This window comes from Chinchilla lanigera, unplaced genomic scaffold (genome assembly GCF_000276665.1).
Source record: "Chinchilla lanigera isolate Chin_1 unplaced genomic scaffold, ChiLan1.0 scaffold00057, whole genome shotgun sequence".
NCBI classification, from domain to species: Eukaryota; Metazoa; Chordata; class Mammalia; order Rodentia; family Chinchillidae; genus Chinchilla; species Chinchilla lanigera.
Window position 1 is genome coordinate 13879161 of NW_004955458.1, and position 14370 is coordinate 13893530.

Genomic DNA, 14370 nt, shown 5'->3' on the forward strand with positions numbered 1-14370 from the left:
GCTGTTGTAGTTTGGGGAACAATGTAATGCAGGACACATAGTCTATAAGATTATTTATAACAGTCACCCAAAGAATCATATACAAGAGAGTGCAGGAAATCGGTCCACACACTAAAGACCAAGGAATCCAGCTGAGGCCTGGATCCCACAGTAATGTCCTGCATGAGTCCAGCTGAAGACCTAGAGCCCATAACAATGCCTCCCATGAGTCCACCTGGAGGCCCAGAGCTCATGACAGTGTCTCATGCAGACCTGTTTCACGGATCTGTGCTGGGAAGGCCCAAGGTCAATGATGGAATATAGAAAGTCTGTGTCAGTGGGATGAAGGATCTGTGCTAGCGGGCTGCGGGATCTGCACTGGAGCCAGGAATCAATGCTCAAATTAAGAACCAGAGCTCCCCCGAAAAGTACCACAGCCCTCCTCAGCAACGGTGAGGTCCCGAGCTCCTCTGATGATGAAGAAAGCCGAGTTCCCATCAGGAAAGCCAACGTGACAAGCTTCTCCAGGAGACTGAGCAGTGCACCATTCTCCCCTCTGGAGCCCGGAAGCGATGCTCATAGGACCAGAGCTCCCCCAAAGTGAAGGAAGCCATTCTCAGAGACAACAAGGACTCAAGCTCCTTGGAGGATGAAAACAGCCAAGTTCATCAGGAAAGCCAGAGTGAAAGCTCCTCCAGGAGAACCAACAGCTCCTTATAGCTTCTCTCAGCTTCCAATAGCCTCCCAACAGCTTCTACCAGCTTCCAACAGCCATGTCCCTTCTTCTGCCGTTCTCTCTCTTCTGCTGCTGGCAATAGTCCTCAGGTGGCCCTCCCGCGCCCAGCACCGTGCTTACTAAATTCAGCTGGGTGTTGCAAGTTGACCACCAGTTGTCAGTCCGTCACACTGGCTGTCTACAGTGCTATGGAAAACAGCCCTTTTCTGACAGTCTCAACCATCAGGAATGGCCATTTGTCTGGAAATCATTTGCAGTGTGTGCGCCATGTGTTAGATACACCCCTTAGCACAGGAATTGAGGCAGGAGATTAGGGCATGGCCAGCCTGCTAGACAAGAGGGCATGACTTGTCAGTCACGGAGCTCCAGAACACATGCGTGGAGGAACAGTGTCTAAGTCCTGCACCCGGTACCAGTCAGAAAACACCCTCTTCAATTCTCCTGGTGCAAAATCAAGCGGGTCTCCGTAGGGTGGCTTAGACCTGATGTCAGAGTGGGGGGACACAAGAAACTGTGGGCGTCAATCCAATTGCCACTGTGCACCCTCTTCCCAGTGCCTGCTCTCATTCTGCAGAGCACGCTTCTTTTCCCACCTTTAATAAATGTGAAATGTCACTAATTTTTCCACCTCTCTTGACCAATTCTTTGTTCAGGATAACAATATCTAAAATAAGTCCACAGCACCTCAGAACCCTGCTTTGAAGCTTTTGAGTGAATTTCCTAAGAGATGGCTCCTAGGTGAAAATCTACTTGGTCCAAAATGGCTTCATTTCTTTTTGAATAATCTTGCTGTTGCTCTATAGCATGGCTATCCCATTTTTTAATGAAGGACTGGAGGATTCAGGAGAGTTGCTCAAAAAAAAAAAAAAAACTTGCTCCACTGGTGCTACCAACGCCTTGGATACCTTGGTTAAGTCTTTGGCAGTGTGGGTTCATTGTTTAATAAAAACAATACAAATGCTCAGCTGGCAGGAAGCAGAAAGCACACCAGGCAAGTGTCCAGAACGACAAGAGTGTGGAGGCGGTGAGGTTCACCATGCTTTTGCTGTCATTCTTTGACTAGCTTGAAGACAAATTCAGACATCATGGAAATATTGGAAGGTAGGAATTCTGCCTTTTAATGCTTCTCTGAATGCTTTTTTACATGGTAGACCTTCCAGAGAAGCTGAATCCTAAAAAAGGCCATCAGGTATTATCAACCACCTTTGGCAGTTATAAAGGAAAGGTCTTGCTGGACGTGGTGGCACACATCTGTAATCCTAGCACTGGGGAGGCTGAGGCAGGAGGATCACCATGAGTTCAAAGCCAGCCTGAACTATACAAGGAGACCTTGCTCAAACAAAACAAAACAAAACAAAACTTTCTAGCTTCAAATACAAATTCGATTTGTATTCTATGTTCTGTTTGATAGGAAAGCATAACCAATATTCAGAAAGAAAATCTGCCATCCCAGTTTCCTTCAGGATGTTGGTGAGCTGCTTAGAGTGTAAAATTCCTCCCAAGTCAAGATGGCGGAACAGGAAGGGAGCAAGATGTTTCAAGAGAATAATAAGTGGTTCACACGGTTCCTGGGGTGAGTAGCGGGCACTGAGCTTAGGGCTTTCTGTGTGTGCGTGTGTGTGTGTGTGTGTGTGTGTGTGTGTGTGTGTGTGTGTGTGTTTAACTTGTGATTTGGGAGTGTGAAGTGGTGGGGTAGAAGTGTGTCCTGCTCTGAAATTTTATGATTTTTTTCATTCATTGCGTGAGGACACTGATGGAGGGAAACAAAGATCCAAATAAAAGTGTGTTTGCAAACGCGTGTGTTTCACTGTGTTCTTTGTTGGCATGGAAGCCAAACGTTGGAACAAAGCTGTACGGGATCTTGTGCACATGAAGCCAAACATTCCAGTTGATTTGGTGTTGTTTGTGCCGTACGTGTGAATAACTGCAACAAGCCAGCCTGGGAAATAAGAGGTAATCTGGCAAAACTAAGCTTAGTCTTGTTACTGATGTTTTAAAATCCTTACAGTTCTTTTGCCAAATTCTGAGATTTAGATTGCAAACACAAGGGTGGTCATTTTCAGAGCCAGTGTGGGAATTATTCTCTGGGTATGTCTGCACTCCTGCAGCTCTATTGACTCCTAAGATGGGATCTCACGTCTCTGTACCCGTGAGGACTCAGACCTTCTCTGGGGATGTGGACGTTAAAGGCTCATTACCCAGGTTTTATGTTATCATTTGCTCCCGAATATCCAACCCTGAAGCCTTGCATGTTTGCCCTTTGGCTTGTTCCCCCAACATCGTGCTGATTTGCTGGGAGTGTGATGCGAGCATGTGTTTTTAGTGATTCCTGTATAATTCTATCTTACTTGACAATTGAGAAAAATTACTTTCCTTTGAAGCCTGAAATCCTAACATTCTTTTGCATTCTTGGTCTTTTCTTCCAGGAGATGGCGATAGAACATCATAAATATCAAAGCACAAAATGCAAGCATTTTAGCCCTAAAGGTCTCCCACGGTAGAACCCAAGATCAGGTGGGTTACTTTCAGCACTTGAGCCCCGGGAAAGTTCTCTCATTGCAGTATTTGAGCTCCACACTGTGGGATAAAGATAGGACAGAAGGACACTCAGGCCGGTTACTCACTTCTTTCTCTGCTTAGCGTCTCATTTTCTGCATTTGTGCTGTGGAGTACAGGAAATATCTACTAGACTGGTCTCCATTTGAAAGATGCAGGGATTTTCTAGCTCTTTTGGAGATGAAGCTTTTGAATTGCTTTTGCTATAAACCACCATGGAAGCTCCATGGCTTTCAAAAGATAGATACAACAGATTGATTTTCTGTTTTTTACCATATTTTGTTCTTCATTGACAAGTAGTTATGCATATTTATGGGGGTACAGTGAAATATTTAAGTACCTGTATACAATATGCAATGATCAGATCAAGATAATTGGCATATGTATCAGTGTATTGATTCTTTATGTTTTGGGAACATTCAAAATACTTTTTATTAGCTATTTTGAAATATTTGATTAATTGTGATCGACCATACTTATCCTGCTGAGCTGTAGAACACATGCAGTTATCTCCCCATCCAACTGCTTCACTGTACCCAGGAAATATCCAGAGACTGATTTTTAAAATACTCCCTGATAATCTTCACTCTTTATGATTAGTGTTTTGCATAGTGTTCCTCCAGATAAGGATACAGTCAAGTAAAACAAAAAAAGACATCGGTAGGAACAGTTTCACAGACGCTCAGCTGGGGAGTAGGGAGTTGTTATCTTGCTTGTGTGCTGTACCAATTGATTTCTTGTTTTCTTACCAGGGAGAGAGGAAGTTAGTCCAAGGGTTACCATCAGCAACTGCCTGACTAGCAGAAGTTACCTTTCAGAATGCTCTCATTTGGAAATACTTGTTATTTTGTTGTCTTGGAGATTTTAACAAAAAGTTCCTGATTTAGCAACAACTCATGCAGAATTGGAATAGGTGTGTGAAAAAGGAACCCAACAGGAAGTGGAGCATGAGCAGGAGGGGAATGTATATTGAGAAAAGGGGCAGCTTGGCAACTGAGGATGGAATTTTCCATAGTGTAGCATTAAATGCATTTTTAGTCATAAAAAATATAAGTATTTTGCAGCATTCTGCAACTGAAATTGCTCAATTCTAGGTCAATGCTTTTGTAGGTGTTTTTTTCTCTCACATGAAATTTCAACATTAATTTCTTTTAAAGTACATATAGGTAACCAATAAGTACTTACTTAATCCATCCATAGTATAAACATTACTGAGCTCCTCCTACTTGCAGGTCCTGCATTAGGAGGAACGTGAGACCTAATACAACTGAGTATGCACGTATCTCAGGGGCCCCTTATACTGATGCTTGCTATCGAGTAGGTGGTGACGGAAAGGTAAGCTGTCACCAGTGAGTGATGTGTTCTGAACCTCATGTATTTTTCATTTTTTAGTAACCACTGCATGAAAAAGAAACTATCAAGGCCAGCTCTAGGTAAGATTGCAAAGCTGGCCAAGTATCACAGCAACAAATCCCTGATGGTAAATTCAGGCTTATCATCGGCCATTAATTATGTGACTTTGGGGAACTTATTTAAACTCTCTGAACTTCAGTTTCCTCATGATAAATGGGAATAGCCGTAGTTACCAGTGGGTCAGTTTGCTTTGCAGACTTAAAGAATGTGCAGTATTCTGACTCGAAGTGGCAGCTGCTATGATCCATTGTTTGTCCCCTTCAGGTGTCTCTCTTCCTCTGCCAAGCTCCAGAACTCCTTGTTTGTTTGTGTTTTTGCGGGGGTGGGGTTGTGTCCAATGCCAGGGTTTGAACTCACATTCTTTGCTTACTTGTTGTGGGGATCCTGGAAGAACAACTCTTGCCTCTCCAAAAGTGCAGACACATCCTATAATCCCAGCTATTTCGGAGGCTGAGGCAGGAGATTTACAAATCTGAGGCCACCCTGAGCCTATTTGAGAACTTGTGTCAAAATAAAGTGGAGAGAGGGCTGGGCACGGAGCTCAGCACTCCCTGGGTTCAATCCCAGTGACACGTGCACACACACACAGACACATAGACGCACAAGCAAGGCAGCACACTGTGATGCTGCCTCGAGGCCTGTCTGTGTAGGTGCACAGTGCTGTCATTCTAGAACTTACCTCAGGCTCCTGATCTCTGCCTGGTAGCGTCTGGGTGCTCTGTAGATTAGCCTGAGGCAAAGAGAAGAGGCGTAACCATAATGTCTACCCTGCTGAGCGAAGGAGCTGACACAAGATGTGGTTGGCCCTGACTCCTTCCCTAGAGAAGGTGCTCGAGGTCCTGCAGCAGTTGAATTTCTGGTTCCAGTGGCAGGACGGCTCCTGTATTCATGACAAGGTGCTTACGGAGAGACCCTTCATTTCTAGATGTTGGGTATACGCAGGTGGACAAAACAGACCCTGGTGTTTCGTTGAGCTTGGACCAAAAAAAAAAAAAAGAAAGGAAATACAGACATTTCACAAGCTAACACATGGAAAAAGTATTCCCATATTTAATAAGTGCTACATAAAATGTAGTATGAGAAAAGAATTTGAAAAAAAAAAAAGAAAAAAATTTGAAATCCAATTTTGATCAAGGGAGTAGAGTCTATATTTTAGGGCTACCAAGCACAGCGCCACATGCTGGGTGGAACTGCGTCTTCCCATAGTTCTGGAGCCTGGTGTCTGAGCGCGAGGGGTAGGCGGGGTTTGCTTGCTGTGAGGGTGAATCTTCCCATGCCCCCTCTATCTTCTGGGAGTCTGGGGCAGCCTTTGGTGTCCTCTGGCTCGTGCTGCCTCAGCTGGGTCTCCGCCTGCTTCTTCACGTGACACTCTCCCTCTGAGTGTGTCCGTCTCTTCCAGTCCACTGGAGTCCACCCTACACCAGCATGACCTCCTCTTACCTACTTATACTTCAACGACCCTATTTCCAAATCAGTTCACATTCTGAAGGGTGGGAGACCTTCAGCACAAGTTTTGGGAAGATGGAATTCAGCCCGTAATAGGGAGTCACCAAACAGCAAGTCCCGTCCTCTGCTCCACTGGCTTGTGCACTGATTCTCCTCCCCCGCCTCTCCTCCCTCCCAGCTCCTAACCCTCTCGATTCAGTTTAGGGCAGTTCAGAATTTACTGTCATCATAACTAGTGGGTTAGTGACCACGCTGAGGTCCACCTGAGACAGGGCAGGGAAATTTTCACTCCTTCCCCAGGTTTCTTCCACGTGACTCTTCCTGAGTTGCACAAGAAAACCATTAATGTGAGCAAAGCGTCTTCTCACGTTAAATGAACTGTATAGAAAGTTATGGAACATGAAGGGGCAGCGGCAACCGCGTGTAGCCAGCTGGCCAGAAGCTCAGGAGGCCTGGACTTGCAGTGACCATCCAGTGAGGACAGTCTTGCGGGACTGACTCCTTCACTTATGAGGTCTGATGGTAATGCAAGATAGTTTCGGAAGTGAATTGAATCATACGACACCAGTTAGTACTTGAAGAGTTGCAGAACTGCTGTAAAGGAAACCCCACTCAATTCGGTGTCAAAGCTTCTGTGAGTAGACACCCATCACAGCAGTCAGAAGAGAGAAGAGGGCCTGAGTACTGTAAAGGACCAGAGAAGACCCCTGTAGGGGGAAAGAATCCACTTGCTTGTACCCTTCTACGTTTTTTGGTTGGCTTATGAGTTAAATATTTCTAAGGTTAACAAGATCAAAACAATTTTAGGGTTGGGAGTAGAGCTCACTGTGGTGAGTTGAAGTTCTTGTGAGGCCCTGGCTTCAAGCCCTAACATTGGAAAGAAAACTGTGTACATATACACAAGAATCCCACACAAGTGTGAAAAGAAGTGGTCCGATGATTGAGACTTAGATGTAATCCTGAATTATAAAAGAAATAAAGGCTTCAGGCTTCTGCGAGGTGGTGGAGACAAGGGAGGGAGAGGGAGAGGGTTAGTTCGGATGAGACGCCAGGGAAAGGCCCATCACATGAAGGCAGAGTTTGTTATGTGGATTAACGGGGATGCTTTCCGTATTTATTGAGACTATCTAGGGATTTAGGTGTAAATTGTCCTTAAAATGGGTAACTTCTCAGAGCTTCTGTGTCTGTGGGTTTCCCAAAAGAAACAATACACAAAAGATACATTTTATCTGGATCTTCTAGTCTCCCATAGTCATATTTTGGGGTGCTATGTCCGGAATGCCAGCACTATCTGCTATACCCTGAATGCTGGTGTCCCCCAAATTCCTATGCTGAAACTTAATACTGAATGCAGAAGTGTTAAGATGCGGATCATAAGGGCCAGGAATATGGATCAGAGAGCACTTGTCTGACATATGTGAGGCCTTGAGTTCAGTTCCTTAAAACAATCAAACAAACGGAGCCAAGCACGGTAGCACATGCGTGTAGTCCCAGCTATTCTGCGGGCTGAAGCAGGAGACTCTCACTGAGCCTGCAAGCTGGAGACCAACCTCGACAACAGAGGGAGACTGTCTCAGAAGAAAAAGAAAAGAAATGGGACATTTGCGAGGGTATTAAGTCATGAAAGGGAACCCTAGTGAACAAAATCCATGTTCTAATAAAAGACACGAGAGCTGTTAACTCTTCCACTATGTGAGGATGCAGCAACAGTTACTGTTTTGAAGCAAACAGTAAGCTTCGCGGGACAGTAAATCTGCTGGAGCTTTGATCTCAGACTCCCCAGCCTCTAGAACAGTGAAACACACATTTCTGTAGTTAAACATTACCCAGTCTAAGGTCATTTAGTCATATCAGCAAGGACAGACCAAGACACTGCCTGTTCTTCAAACACCAGCAAAAACCTGCAGGACACTCACGTAAGAATTGGTGAGCCCTTCCCTGTACCGGAGAAAAACCAAAAAAAAAAAAAAAAAAAGAATTGGTGGTGAGCCTTATTTACATTATCACAGTCCAGTTAGAGAAACGGAGCTCAGGCCGGGTAGCACGGGCTGCTTACTGTGGAAACAAATTTAACAAGATGTTGCGATGTTGAGGAGCCAGTGAGGTTAACAAAGACCAGGAACCGCTGCCACGCCGTCTTCCACAGCACTCAGACGGGAGAGGCTCCACCGCGCTCAGTACTCTCTAAAGCACTGGTTTGAGTGGAGCAAGAAAACGTGAGGATGGCTGGGTGTGGTGCAGCCTATAGCCTCCGCCCTCCAGAGGCTGAGGCAGGCGGCCTGCCAGGAGTTTGCATACCGAGATCTCATCACAAACCAAGAAAAAGAAAGAAAGAAAAAGCGAGTGGGAGTACCTGAGGAGTAAATGAGCTTGATAAAAGCGAGAGTAACTGCAGGGTCTGAGCTAATTCTTAGGCTGCTGATAGCAGCGGCAGAAACACTGGGCCAGCAGCGGAGGGGGCTCTGGGGAGGTTGCTCCCCTGGGGAGGTTGCTCTGTTCGCCCAGGCTGGGAGGATCTGGCCGCCTGAGAAGGCCTCACCCTCAGGGAGGAGCAGGTCTGGACTCTGCTCATCGGGATTATCTTGAGTGTGAAAGAGAACAAGCTGTGTTAACTCCCACTGCCGGGACAGCAAGCTCTTCCGGAGGCTACGCTGCTTCTCACACCACTGAGGGGCTGGTAGCAGCATTTCTGGCTGTGCCCCTGGGGCTGGCGGTTCTTACCCCTCCAACGTGCTTTGCCCAGAGGGCATCGGTGAGGCCGTGACTGAGGCAGGGTGTGCAACACCTTTGAGGAAATAGTCTCACTGTGCTCAGGAGGGTTTAATGTTTAGTTACCAGGAGTGATTATTTCAAGAAGCAATGCTGGGCTATAAGCACATTACATTGGGTTATATAGGTTGTATATTCCCTGGCTAACCTAATCTGACTTCACTGAGAGGCCAAGATGAATCAGAATAAATGCCTGATGGTACTTTTTTGGGAAACTTTTCTGTCATTCTATTTCCTGCTCTGAGCTATAAGAAATAAAAGAAAAATAAGTTTTGGACAAGAAAAGCAAATAGAAGTGATGAACTTATAAATGGTAACAGGTACCCCTACAGAGTTTATGTGAAAATACAATCTGCTGAGTGATATTTTATTTTTGGGAAAAATTGTAATTGAATAATTATTCAGAAATCATTCAGTTTGTAGATTACCTAGGTCATGTGGTGTGTCCCTTTCTTTGCACGTTTCCCACTGCCATTAACCTCTCCCCCGTGCGGGCACCGTGACAGCGCTCTCAGGGTGGCATTAATGCATGTGTGAAGCTGCCTGGCTTTCCTCCTCAGTGTTGTCTCTGATAAATACCTGACATAAGACAAGTTGAACAAAATGACAAAAAGTAAAACCTCGGGGTTGATTTGGGGTTTTATCATTCCAAATCTGTCCTATTCTCCATCTAAAAACACCCATAACCAAAATGCAAATAATTCTGTTTCTATAAGTTAAATTGCTCCTGTAATTCAATAATTTCTTCCTGGAAGAAAAATGTGCTTTTATCACAGATTCCCACTTTAAGGAAGAGAAAAGGGGGAGATGGTGGTGTAGCTCAGTGACAGGGTTCTTTACTCATGTATTATGTATATATTTTATACAAACGTAATAAACTTGGCTCATGAATGCTTCTGTTCGCAAACAATTCAGTTCACAAACTGAAAAGTTTGGCAAAATTTTGCTTCTGTTTGCAAAAGCATCAGGAGAGGAGCACAACCGTGACCGTCTTCCCCCACATAAACAGGACTGAGCTATCTTCCACAGGACTGTGGAACGAATTAAGTTCATGAAGCATAGTACACTGTACATATATAAATATATGGCAGAAGAAGCAAATTAAAGTCATTTAAATTTTTCTGTAGGATGCAGCTTTGCATGTGATGCTTCTCAGAGCCAGAATGATGTAGTAGGTGAGTCATATACAGCCACACGTTAATGAATCCCAGGGTGGTTTTGTTGTTTTGTGAACATCACAGAGAACTTATACAGACCTAGATGTCCTGGGTCAGTCACTCCACATGGCCTCTTCATGGAACCAGGGGACTTGGTACACAAGAGATGTGTGAACTCTTGGTGGCATAACCTGGCATACCATTTTATGGTAAACTTTTTTTTTTTTTGTAACTAGGAGTACATTCTAAAATAATAATAGAAAGTATAGTCTAGTAAATTTTCAAGTGCAGTAGTACCTTGGTTCATGAACGCTCCTGTTTGCAAACAGTTCAATTCACAAACAGAAGTGTTTGACAGAATTTGCTTTGGAATGTGCTGTACACAGTCGTATGAGCTGTACTTTTGCGTGACCAGTGGAGCAGTAGGTTTGCTGTCAGCAGCATCACAGGAACATGGGAGGTGTTATATTATAGTGTTACAGTTGCTACCATGCCACAAGGCAACAGGAAACTTTAAACTCTATTATAGTCTTAGCTTTGGGTACGTAGCCCATCATTGACTGAAATATTATAGTGCACATGACTGTACAGCTAAAACGATCTCTGATAAAAGCAGTCCTACCTAGTAAAAACTTCTTCCTGCAAAGGAAGCCACACTTTGTCTCTTCGACCAATAAGGTCTCCACAGTCAGCCTAAGCACAGCAGTTTAGGGGATCTTGATTCTAACCCTGTCCTTGCTCTAGGTTCTTTTCCCATACAAGTGTGTCTTGCATTGATTTGCTGCCTGAAATGCTGCCAACTTGTTCTGCATTTGTATGAATATTCCTGAAAATAGAAATTTCTGTGTGTGAGTTAGCCAGCCACTACCAACTAAGAATCTTATTTTTACTTATTTTTTGGTGGTGCTGGGCATTGCACTCAGGACCTTTGCACTGAGCTACCTTTTAAAGTTATTGTTTATTTTAACAGGGCCTTTCTAAGTTGCTAAGTTACATAGCTTGGGCTCAGACTCAAAATCTTCCTGCCTCAGCCTCCCAAGTGCTGGGATTCCAGGCATGCACAACTACACCCAGCTCTTAATAAGAGTTGAATTAATTGATTTCTTTCTGGACAGTCAAAGGCTTCCTGAAGATTGTGAGGCCAGACAACAAAGGACGGCATTTCTTGGGCTTTTGTGGAGGAGAGAAAGTGCGAAGACACGTGCAAGCGACGTGGAAACACAACGGCCAAGCTGGCCTGTGGAAACTGTACAGAGGGGTACAGTTACTGCCTGAACTTCACTTCTGGAAAGAATATCCCCAATTCACAGGGAAAGCAAAACATCTTTGCACCTCTTTCCAGATAACTGAATGAACATTCAGCTCCTATGAAAGGCTGAACATTGAGTACAGTGGTGTTGGCATTTACTGAGCACCTATTATGTGACATAGTTCGGCATCCATTATTTACTTGATCTCCCATCAGCCTGCTTTGAAATGATGAAAACTAAATGTAGAGAAGTTAAGTCACTAGGTAGGGAGAGGCAGAACTGGGGTTAGGATCTAGTTCTACATGGCCTCCACGTTCCTGAACTTGAAAGAAGCATCCCTGCAATTACAAATAAGGCCAATTAAGATCCCTATCTAAATTTGCTATAACTTTGCCTTTTGACACCATATTTCTGAGTTTTTATTTAATTTGTCTAGAAGAGAGCTAATATTGTTACATAATGGGGTCATCTTTCTGTAGAACATACAGCATTAAAAACACACAGAGTAATTACATGATGGAGAAATGTCAATGAAAATCTGATGCCAGAGCCTGCGTACTTCCCTTGGGTAAAATTATCTTCTGTAATAAGGTCAAGAGAATGTTTTAGGTGCAGATAACGTGCACACACACTGGAAGTGAGAAACTGCCGAACTTGTAGTTGATGAGCAGACACTCCGCTACTTAATAGCACTGAGGGGCATTTTGTTAAAGTATTGAGGAGCATAGCTGTTTACAAACAAACGTATTTAATGAAGACACATACACTCAGTGTAATACGAAGAGCCCGTATTTCAGAGTGAGCTGGACAGAAGACTAATACTTTCATGTAATTGGAGTAATTTTTTACTTTTTCCATGATAACTTTTACATGTCAACGCACAGCAGGAGTAGCCTTATTCCCTGCTAATTGGAAGGCATAATTCTGAAAGAGACATAGATCATCTTAATTAGAAATAAGGTTTATGACGTTGAGATAATAGACTTTGGTTTAGGAATTTGGAACAAGTTCGTTCTGAGTGGGAAACGGAACCTGGGACTGTGCCTCTTGCATCTAGTTCAGGGTGGCCGCTCATACAGTCTGGCACATTCTGAGTGTAAGGCAGCGCTGTACGGAGGAGGATGAGTGCCTGGGCCAGTGCTTCGCTCCCGAAGGCAGGAGGTAGTGGTTGTGCAGCTGACATCGCTTCTGTACCCTTTTTCAGCGTGGTCTCACTTAACAGTGCTCCATCTCATCTGCTCACAAGTAGCCACGGCCCGAAAGGAATCCCTGAGGCTTTTAGTCACGGGGGCATCCTTTGAGATGCTCCAGGCAGAAAGGCACTTACTGCCAAACCCTGCTGCCCCTTCTTTTCCTCTTCTTTCTCCTCCTTCTCTCCTCTACTCTACTCAAACTCTTTTTCACCCAGGTAGTCTACTTCCCCCAGTTAGAAGGAAAGGGCTGTTACATCTGATTACCAGTTAGGGAACCAAAGATGTCACATTCCCGGCAAGGCTGCCAGGGCTCCACTGTGGAGCCCAGCTCACTGGGATTTATGAACTTCAGTATCAGCAAAGCATGAAGGATACAAAGTTTAAGGAAAGAAAAAATTTTGGGGAAGGAAAATAAAGGAGAATATAGATAGTTACCCTGATAAGAACTAAGAACCAGGGTAGGGGACTCCAGAAAGACAGAGGATATGTGCGCCCCTTGCTCCCTGATGCTTTTGTAGAGGAGTCAAAGACTCTTACCTGCAACTGGAACTTGCTAGAACTCGGTTGGCTTCCAGGCACCTCTGTCTTTGTCACCTCTTCCGGTGGTCCATGTGGAGCTTCTTTCTGTCTGTGTGTTTACATGCTCTTGACCTACTTTTCAGGGCCTTGTCTTTGGGGTGGGCAGTGGGTTGGCATGGGGTGCATTATTCATGGTTAGCTCAGAGTTAGTAAGGGGGAGCGTGGATGTCTGTTGTAGTCTGTACCCATCAGGTGAATATCATGACAGTAACCCTAGAGTAAAAATATATATGTTTAGATAGAATCTGCCAAAGAATGTACACCCACTTCAGCACCTCACCGTACTAACAAATGCCTGGAAGCTAACGACCACCGCTTTGAGCGATGTTTGTAATTGTGGGGGCCAAGGCAACTTGTATTCATCTCATGATGTCTCAGCGAATGTAGTATTGAAATTTCCTTTTCCTGATGTAGACGTTTTTTGGCAGACTCTTACATACATGTGTGTTAGTGCATACGTGCCAGTCCCTCCTTGTATAAGGGCTTTCCCCAAAGTTAGTCAGCCCCTTGCATCGTGCTGGAGGTGGAGAGGGGCGGCTAGCTCAGCTTGGTTTTGTGTACTTCTCTGTCTGTACTCTTCAGCTTTTTCTCTCTATGGTCTCTTGGTCTATGTCCTAATGACATTTTTCATTTGTTTTTTCCCCTCTCTCTGCCCCAATCCTTGACCTATTTCCCTGGGGAATGTGTTTAGTAAAGTTTTAACTCCTCCTAGTCAGGATCAGCCGGAAGACCTAATGAGGTCCTCATTCTGTTCTTTTCCCTGTTTACAGTCCCTTGTCCCTACAACTTGATGAGATCTAGAACCACAGAGGAGAGAGGAATCTTCTAGACTGACCCCAGCAGAGGCTGTGAGCAAGACCCAGCTGTGTTTACCCACCATACATTGCCGCTTCTTCACTGGAGGCCCATGGCGGCCAGTCGGCACACTGCAGAGCTGTGTGCCTCCAGCTTGCATACATCCGCTCTCCTGAGACAGTCCCTTTCTGTTTCACACAGACAAACCAAGGGCCCTGGCCACTGGTCACACAGACGAAATGGAGCACTAGTAAGTGGGGGCATAGCTGAGAGGGGGTAGCTTGTGGTGGTTCTGCTTTGATCATGGCAGCGGCATCGTCTGCAAAGCTTTTGTCTTAGTCTGCCTTTGGAATACTCCACCACATCTGAAAATTACAATAGCCTGTGACTTCAGATGTGTCAAGAACTACCTGTCTCTACTGTGTGGATAAGGGGGAGAGTTCTGTGGAGACGCACACTTTGCATAACGTACCAGACCTGACCTTGATCCCTGTTGT

The 14370-nt window shown here is 44.7% G+C and overlaps 1 long non-coding RNA gene across 2 annotated transcripts; it reads left to right on the forward strand.

Moving 5' to 3' along the window:
• Positions 1-2565: 2565 nt before the first annotated feature.
• Positions 2566-14118, forward strand: LOC106149936. Of its 2 annotated transcripts, XR_001236433.1 has the most exons (4): positions 2566-2668; positions 3142-3229; positions 4504-4606; positions 13849-14118. It is a non-coding gene; the product is annotated as an uncharacterized LOC106149936 (long non-coding RNA). The 2 variants fall into 2 exon arrangements; XR_001236434.1 differs by lacking the exon at positions 4504-4606.
• Positions 14119-14370: the final 252 nt, after the last annotated feature.